The sequence below is a fragment of the Melopsittacus undulatus genome, chromosome 8 (genome assembly GCF_012275295.1).
Source record: "Melopsittacus undulatus isolate bMelUnd1 chromosome 8, bMelUnd1.mat.Z, whole genome shotgun sequence".
In the NCBI taxonomy this organism is placed as follows: domain Eukaryota; kingdom Metazoa; phylum Chordata; class Aves; order Psittaciformes; family Psittaculidae; genus Melopsittacus; species Melopsittacus undulatus.
Genome location: NC_047534.1, coordinates 20166201 through 20175784, shown reverse-complemented (window position 1 = coordinate 20175784; position 9584 = coordinate 20166201). Strand labels below are relative to the sequence as shown.

General features: G+C 40.4%; 1 long non-coding RNA gene across 2 annotated transcripts; it reads right to left on the bottom strand.

Moving 5' to 3' along the window:
• Nucleotides 1-1166: 1166 nt before the first annotated feature.
• On the bottom strand, nt 1167-8154 carry LOC117436624 (uncharacterized). Of its 2 annotated transcripts, none has more exons than XR_004549950.1 (2): nt 7691-8154; nt 1167-1417 (listed from the first exon to the last, which is right to left on the bottom strand). It is a non-coding gene; the product is annotated as an uncharacterized lncRNA (long non-coding RNA). The 2 variants fall into 2 exon arrangements; XR_004549951.1 differs by lacking the exon at nt 7691-8154 and adding an exon at nt 3111-4010.
• Between the last annotated feature and the right edge of the window lie 1430 nt (nt 8155-9584).

Here is a 9584-nt window from a genome sequence, read left to right as displayed (position 1 = left end):
CGATTCTATGGTTTAGTGGTGAAGTTGACTGTGCTGTGTTACTGATTAGATATTGGTTGGTCTACCTTTTCCTAACCCTTTTATGCATTGCTTAAAGGGGAATTCCCACACCCTTGGCTTTTCTTCCCTTTCAAAACCAGGGAAGCTGTGGAAGCAGCTTGACCCTCACTTCTGGTAATATGAGAAAAATGGCTCTCACTTCATCTGACATTCCTTAGCAGTGATACATCCACATACTGCTGTGTGTTGAATCAGCTGTCCATTCACAGCATCTAAAACTGGGGAGGGTTGATGTAGTTAGAAAAATGGGAGTTAAAAGTAGAAGTGTTTCATCATCCTGAAAAACAGTATTGGAGGCTAAGAGACCAATGTCTATAGGACACCTATGGCTCTGCTTCCTTTCTGAAACAGGAGGCCAAGACAGAAAGCAACAATTTACCCTGTAACATAGTAAATCCCACTATACAAGTTAAAAAGTGAACAAAGGCTTTGTCTGCAGTCACTTGAATCAGCAAAGCTGTCTTTTCTAGAGAGAAGTCAAAGCCATGCTGCTGGGCTGGCTGGAGAGCCAACCTTTCCAACCCATCTCCAGCTACAAATGCAAGCAGCTGTTGCCAGATAAAACTCAAAAAGGTCACGTGCTGCCTAATCTTCACCACCAAGGCTCTAGTCAGGCTTTGTTTTTTTTCTCAGTATTTCTTTCTGCCACCAGGTTTCATTCTAATACTGAAAAAGATTCAAGAATGGCTTCTCGCAAAAATTTTAGAGCTGAAAACAGGCAGCATGTGAATCATTAACATACAGTGATAATCCCCATAATGCCATGTGGGATGTCAGTGCTTCCATCACTCTCCAACCCCACCCAGTCTGGTAGAGGTGATCTCTAGTATACAGGGAAATGATATGTCAGAGGAGATGCAAGGAACTGTGGTATGCTGCAGCCTTGTTCAAACATGTTACTAATTGTGTTATCATTTATGGACTCTTCTGTTTCTAGTCAGTAGCACTGCCTCTGTGTAGGATTACACAGAAAAAGACATGTACCTTTTCAGGAGACTGACAAAATTTATGGGAGATTTTTGTTTCTCACACAGCTCTTAAGTATGTTAAGATTTGTAGGGGACATCTTAGTGAAAGAGAAAAAGGGTTCATTAACTCAGTCAGTCAACAATTTCTTTAAATAATATTACTCTTTCCAATATACATTTTTCCAAATATATCTCACAGAAATTTCTGCTATTCTGGGGAAAGTGGCATAATTCTTCTTTAAAGGATCCACATGTGCAGGAATGAAGATGTGATATAGAGCGTTCATCACATCTTCTGTTACGACAGGAGAGTTAACCTTGAGTTTTTTTGGTGCTGGTCACTTGTGAGTGGAAGAAACATTGTTAATCAGGTTTCTCTGCTTCTGTAGCTGAAAGACAAAACACGGGATTGAATTATCACCACCACTTTCCAGAATATGTAAGTCAAAGTCTCTCTGGAGTCACTCCAATGATTGTGAGAGATGAAAAATAGTAACAGGCCACAAATGGAGGCAATATCAGATCAAACCAGTTTAACAGATTGTGAACAAAGTTCATTTTAGCAGTCAAAATTTGAGATGTGCTTGAACCAGAAACATCTCACTGTGGAATTATTTAGTGTCCATTTGCACTCATCAGCAATACTTTTCCAACTAGTTTGCAAAGCACAGTGATCGGCACTTTTATTAAAGACACTGAAAAATAGTGTCATGGCCTAATCCAATAATAACCTGCTCCTTAATAACAGAATAAGAATCATGCTACTTTGAGAGCTCAGTCAATTTTATTTAAACCTGCAAATCTTTGTTCATGAGCTAAGCACCAAGGCCCAGGCACTACCGTGCAAGACAAAGTACAACACAGACTGGTGCTGCCTTGTGAATTCAAGAGTACAGCAGCATGATCATAAGACTGCAACAAAAAAGGCCTCTTCTGACATCCTTGAGATCTGAGAAAATAAAAATCTTCACTGAGAAGCAAAGAGAGGAAATATTTTTTGTGTCTCATTTCTTAGGACTACACCTATCAGGCTGTGTTTACACAGCCTTCCATAGCCTTTCTGTACAGCAACTGCTACTGCTTATTTAAACAGTTATTGATATTTGAGATTTTACCAAGAATTTCCTGTTTGGGTGATCCCACAGTCTATATGCTGTTTTATCAATGCAAAAGCCAAACTGCAGGAAAGCAGACTGTTCCTTTGGAAGAACTGACGATCTACTGCACAAACACAGTTGTTCAACCTCACACACAGTAGACTGGGGTCCCTGAAAAGATCTGCTTGTAATGGAACTGCCATACCACAGAGGCACTCTGCCCACCGGTAGAAGCAAACTCTATCATCCTGCCATTTCAAAAGAAATGTGAAAACGGACAGAAGAAAGGCAAGCAGAGGGGGAAATAAAAAGAAACAAGGGGAAGAGAGAATTTTGTTACTTAGAACACTGTAGGGAGATGGAAGGAGGGGTCAGCTAAGGCTAAGGCTTTGCTGCATGTCAGAAGATAAAACTTCAGTCACATTTGTTAGACATTGTTTCGTGTAACTGAAGCTAAGCCTTGTAGAATCACAGAATGGTTTGGGTTGGAAGGGACCTTATAGCTCATCCATTTCCAATCCCTTGTCATGGGCAGGAACACCTTCCCCTAGACCAGGTTGCTCCAAGCCATGTCCAACCTGGCCTTGAACACTGCCAGGGATGGGGCAGCCACAGCTCCTCTGGGCACCCTGTGCCAGTGCCTGATCACCCTCACAGTAAAGAACTTCCTAAGATCTCATCTCAATCTCCCCTCTGTCAGTTTAAAACCATTCCCTCTTGTCCTATTACTACAGGCCCTTGTCAAAGTCCTTCTCCACATTTCTTGTCAGCCCCTTTAGGCACTGGAAGCTGCCCTAAGGTCTCCCCGCAGTCTTCTTTTCTCCAGGCTGAACAAGCCCAGCTCTCTCAGCCTGTCTCCAGAGCAGAGCTGCTCCAGCCTTCTGAAGCATCTTAACGGCCTCCTCTGGACTCACTTCAAGAGCTCCACATCCCTCTTGTGTTGTTGTCCCCAGAAGTGGACACAGCACTGCTGGGGAGATCTTACCAGAGTGGAGTAGAAGGGAAGAATCCTCTCCCTTGACCTGTTGGTCATGCAGCACAGGACATGGTTGGTTTCTGGGCTGCAAGCACACACTGCCAGGTCATGGGGAGCTTCTCACCAACCAACACCCTCAAGTCCTCCTCAGGGCTGCTGTGTCATTTAATTGCTCTTCCCTTCCCAAACCCTTCATGCCAAATGACATTTCTGGTTGACAAATTTTTCAAAATAGGAAAATCTTAGTTCAAGCCACCTTATATGTATTAAAGACAACATATTGTCAGTATCAGAAACAGAACTTCTCAGGAGTATTGATGTGTCTTACATGCCTAAATTTTTCACTCTTGCTGCTTACACAGGCACCTTCAGGAGACTACTAAATAGTATGAACCTCTAGGGCAGAAAAATATTTTTATCTAGGCTGACCAAAGCTCTCCTAATTTATATTAAAAAGAAGTATAACTTTAATGTTTGACATACTAATTTCATTCTCCAATTCATCATCTTCACCACTTGTGTCTCTGATCTATTGCTTCTGATAATACCAAGCACCTTATCCATGAATGTTCAAATCAGTTATTTTAGACCTAAAGGCAGCTGCATGTAGGCTAGAAATCAGCAGATACTTGTGGCTCTCAGAGGCACTGTCCTCAGCTAGACAGACATGTCCCCTAACATCCATCTATCTGGACATGTGCAAGGCATTTGACACTGTCCAACACAACATCCTTGTCTCTGACTGGAGAGGCATGGATTTGACAGACGGACCACTTGGTGAATAAGGAAGTGGCTGGATGGTCACACTCAAAGAGTTATGATCAGTGGCTCAATGTCCAGGTGGAGACCAGAGTTGAGTGGTGTTCCTCACGGGTCAGTGTTGGAGCTATCTCTGTTCAACATCTTTGTCAGCAATATGGACAGTGGATTGGAGTGCACCCTCAGCAAGTTTGCTGATGACACCAAGCTGTGTGGTGTGGTCAACACACACTGGAGGTAAAGAAAGGGTGAAAGTTTCCTTAATTCAGGTGCTTAAATATGCCAGGTTTGCTTAAGGTGGTCCAAGAGTCATGCTTATGTAAATCAACAATTTTCTTTGTAGAGAAAGAGGAAAAAACAATATGGAATAGAGGTAAATTCTTCACACTTAAGAATGTTTCTCCCCCATCCCTGGGCTGTGTTATACTATATATTATACTGTAATCAAACAGGGTGTGTATAAGAACTTGAAAAACCAAACCAACCTGTCTGTAAGGTGTTCCATGTAACACCATCCTGCAGATGGCTTTATTTAAAAAGTGCCAGGCTGTGCTGCTGTTAAAGCCTCCCCATCCCCATTGCTCCCAAGACCTACTTCAGGACTTAACCACTGCATCAGGAGTAATCAACTCCCTACAAGTAAGAGCCGTTTTCTTATTGATGTCATCACTTTTAAAAGAGCTGTAGGCTGTAAAAGTGGTCTTGCTGTGATGATTTTATCAAGGACCCAGCTGATACAGTGCCTGTCATTCTCATTTGTGCATCACCGGTTTTCTCAGTGATAAAAAATTAACTTTGGTTTAATAAATTAATGGCAGAGACAAGCATGAGCCTCAACAAATACTTTTTTAATAAATTAATAATGAAGGCCTGTCTTGTTAAATCAAAACAGGCAGTTTGTAATGTCACTGCTAATAAATAACTTCTTCAAATCCAGCACCAGGTGAAATAAAACTAAGAGCTGTGAAGCTCTCCTTTTGTTTAAAAAAACCTGCCTGCCTTGTCCCATGTCCCCAAAGTGTATTTAAGCAGATATGTAGACGTGTACACAAGCAGCATCAGCTAATACTGAAATACTACTCAATGTGACCCACCAAACCCATATCCTAGCTGCGTAAAATATTTCAAGATATATTAATTTTGCTGATTATATTAATAATTAACATTATTTCCTAGAACACCCATAGCTCTACATGGGAGCAACATGAGCTGCATATAGGTTGAACAGCATTTTTCCTTCCCAAATGGCTTTTGCTGCCTGTCATAGCATGTGATCAAGCCTTTTTATAGGATTTGAAGCTGGCAGCTTTGCCCCACACCTGCAAGCCCAGGTCTAGTCCACAGGGGCTGAAGCTGTCATTCCACTTCACAAAATTAGTTTCCCATGTGGGGAAATAGGCTTTCCTCACAATAAACTAGAAAATCAAGCATGTATCTAGTTCTAAATTTTTCCAAATCCAATGGTTTGGGCTTTATTTCACACCCCTCTTTGCTTGTAACAATTCATCTGTCTTCTCAGGTACCACTTTGCATTGAGCAAAGATTTTCTACATTCAAAATATGAAATTTCACAAGCAAGGCACTAAATCCACTTATCTGTCATTACCATTCAGATAACATTGAAGCACATACTAACTTCTCACATTTATAGCTAAATCTTACCCTGATGCAAGGTAACATATTCTTTTATCTAAGCTGTAATTGCAAAGGACCTTTTTTTTTCCTCCACTAAAAGCCTAAAAAGTCATTCTGTACTGTAAAGAGAATATGAACTCACCTTACTCTCACCATTTCTTTCATTTGCATTTCTACTAAAAAAGTAAACTCTGAAATTAGTTCAAATAGAGATTAAACTAGTGAAACTGTCAGGTAGAAATTATTTTCTGCTGACAGCCAGTAGAAATAAACGATGAAATTCTGTCCTTCATGAATTTGATGGGAAAATTCTCTCTGGGATCATCTACTGCACACATGTAGATACAGGTCTGCCAGTATCATTCTGTCAGACAACACGTGTTGTCAGTAACTCATAGTTGTCCCTGTTCTTTTGTGACTTTTTAGCCACGTCTCTTTCCTGCCACCCCTTGGTTAAACAGCAGTGAAATTCTTCTGTTGAAGGAATTCCTATTGATTTCAAGGGGGACAAAACTGTTTTTAATTTGTGGTAAACAATTATTCTCTTTACATAGATAGTAAGCATGAGTAAGTAGTTTGTTGTTTCTCAGAGATACTTGGCTCAATATACTTGTTTTGTAGTAAATGGTTGACGTCTTTCTATCTGGCTCTGTGAACTTCAGAATTCTGCGCATAGTAAGCCAATATAATCTCAACAAAGTATTGGAATTAAGCACTAAAGCAACCACAGATAAAAAATAAATATGCATTTTGTACTTACTTAGCTTTGGATTACACTCTGCAGCAACTAAGGACTGATAAAAATGGCACTGTTTACACTGTCAAAATTGTTTCTAAATAGATACCACGCTGGGAACCTTTCTTTGTGTAGGGCACTCAGAGGAATAAATCAGATTGGGACCATCATAAAACTTAAATTCCGGTAGTCCTTTTCTTTCTGAGACAGGACCTTGTAGATTCATATGGATCACTTTGTATGAATTGCATAAAATTCCGTATTTTTCACTGAGTATATGATGTTTATCCAAAAGCACAATTACACACATACACATGTATGAGGCACCCTACACTAAATCCTTTGGCAGAAATGCATAGAGAACAGACTTTTTGACTATATTGACTAAAATGATTAACAGGTTTTTTTTCACATGTTCTATTCATAATGGTATTTTTCTTAAAGCCATATTTCCCTTTCCATATTTTTTCTTTAATTTTTCATTTTCTTAAAGCCATATTTTTCTGAAAGCCATTGTATTCTGAATTATTTATCAAGCAGCTACCTCTTTTGCCTATTAACTCCACGCATGCAATACATTAGTATATCTGTAGTCTACTTGTTTGAGTTTTTTTTAACCTGAAAAGAGTTCATTGCAATCATTTATCACTGTTCCTTGTGCTGTATTGGCAATTAATCCAATCATACCAATTCTGTTATTTGCCAGAATTAATATAGATTTTATTATAAAGGACTTTAAGGGAAAATATCCACCTCTGTGAAATCCAAGTTCACTTTCTATAAATTATCATGCATGGAAGTTTGAATTTTCCTTCTGTGAAACTTCATGAAGGCAAATTGAAGGCACTTTTGCATTTGGGAGATGCAGTTTTGGAAAAGCTACAAGCATTTGTTGAAGTAGATTAATTTTAAAATGTAAATGACTTCGTGGTGAGTTTCCTAGGGCTTTTGCTCCCATCTGTACCTACATAAGTTCATTTCTTCAAAGCAGACTATGACATAGTGCTGTACAAATGCCAATAAGAATTTATGTGCAGTAAATGCCCTCAGCTGCTCCATACAACCTTACCATAAGCAATTCAAAGCCACGTGTATTTCTTAAAATAAAATTTCAACAATTTCAAGATGTCATTCCCACTCTTAGCAGTACAAGACAGTACACATACATGTGCAGCTTCGTCCTGCTCTCTAGGCTTGAACAAACTGAAAATGTCTCCTTGACAAAAACACTCCAGAATCCCATAGATACAGCTTCACTGAGCCAAGAAGCCAGTTCAGAGTTCCCAATCAGCACATGGCTGATTACATGGCTGAACTACACCAAAGAGCCTGTGTGGCTCCAAGGAGGAGAACGATATTGTCCCTGTCTTCTACTGTCAGAAACAGCATCTGTGGTGGTCTTGCTACCACAGCTCCCTCTCCCACAAAGCTCCCTTATCTTGGGATAAGGTGGCCATACCTTTTCCAGTGTCGTTGTATGCTCATGATTCTTTTATTTCAGCAGATCCCTCTGAAGTTATGATTCCTCCAGTATCTCTTGCAACTACCAACACTCTCTGTAATCATGAATATATTAAATACACTGATACATTAAAATCGATTAAGACGAAGCTTCTCAACCTTTTGCATCTGGTGATCTCCCCCACCATAGAATAACGAATGAATGACCTGTGATGGCTCTCCTTTTCGCTGTCAGGAAATTTTTTGGCTCAAATCCCAGCCTAAATCAACAGCTCCTCCCAGAGGAAATTAATGGGCACAGCAAATAACAGAAATTGTGTTAGCTCTGTAGGAAACAATTGTGGTTGGGGGAAAAAGAAACAGCAACACCGACCCTCAACAGCATACACTGCTGACTCCCTAGCTAGCCAAAGAACTGATCTATGGACAAGCAAACCTTTAGAGGCTAACAGAGAAACAGAAATGCAGAAATTAATCACCATAAGGGAAAATACAGTGGGTGCACTGTCCAGAGAATTGAGCTCTAAAGGAGCCTGCCATATCACAATGCTGGTTACCTTTAGCTTCCTTTTCAGTCAATAAGGTTACAGAAAGGTCATTTTAGGAGCAACCAAAGTTACCCAGAAGTGTGAGACATGTTTGGACAACATATCTCAAAGAAGGTGAAGTAACCTCCTGTTTTGTTGTTTTGGAAGGCTCTTCACACGTATTCAACACTGTGTGATTAACCAATAACTGTCATAGACTTATACCTCCTCAGAGATGAGCCTCCAAATCCTTCACACAGCAATTTCAACCCCCTTTGTCACATGCTACATTCTTGATAGTGCTTCTACAACAGAATGCTTTTTGGTTTGTAGAAGGTATGGAAGGTATGAAGGGCCTCCAGACGACTGCTTGACAAAGGCTAGGCATTCCCAACAACTGGTATAACTTGAGCTTTGACAGTCCAACGACAAATGGAAATCTCACTTATGCATTCTCCAAAACAAACTTGATGTAACTTGAATCTGTCCACCTTGATGTAACTTGAGAACAATCTGTCCACCTGCACAGAAATGGGTGAGAACTTGCATCTTTCGGACAAACAAATGCTGAAAGGAGCTTACCAGGTACAAAGAAAAGTCCTTAACAATGCTGAGGATGACATAAGAATCTCAGTCTTCAGTAATCCAGTTTGGGGATTAAAACAGTTCATTTCCTGGCACACACTACTTTGGGACAGAATTTAGAATGAACTCACACAAACACCTTCTGTGGAATGAGTACAGAACAGGTGATTATGATCAACCAGAAGATCTGCATCTCCTCCACACTGGTGTCCTTGACTGATGAAGATTGAGTCCCACACTGGTTTTTTTCAAGAATACTGATAGGCAGGAGAGCTCAGATGAGGAAGTATTATCTGGAGGAGGCCAGAGCAATAGCAGCAGCCCCACAATCAGTAGGGCTCCAGGAAAGGAACAGAGAAAAGAGACTGCAGTACCTGCAGGAAAAAAAAAAATAGTGTTACTTGCTCTTGGTTGCCAGTGAGAAGATGCCAAAGGACCTAAACTTTCCACCTGGTGACCTTGCCTACCACAGCAGAATGAACCACCTGCCATGGCTCTCCTTTTAGCTTTCAGGAAATTTTTCAGACTCAAATCCCAGCCTAAATCAACAGCTCCTCCCAGAGGAAATCCATGGGCACAGCAAATAATAGAAATGGTGTTAGTTTTTCAGGAAACGGCTGGGGGGGGAGGGGGGAGGAAGAGCAAGAACAACAACAACAGTTAACCTCAACAGCATACATTGCTGACTCCCTATCTAGCCAAACTATATGTCCTTTTGACACTCAGTATTCAAAACTTTAAAAAGTATATAAAATAAGAGAGGCTGATAGAGAGTCAACC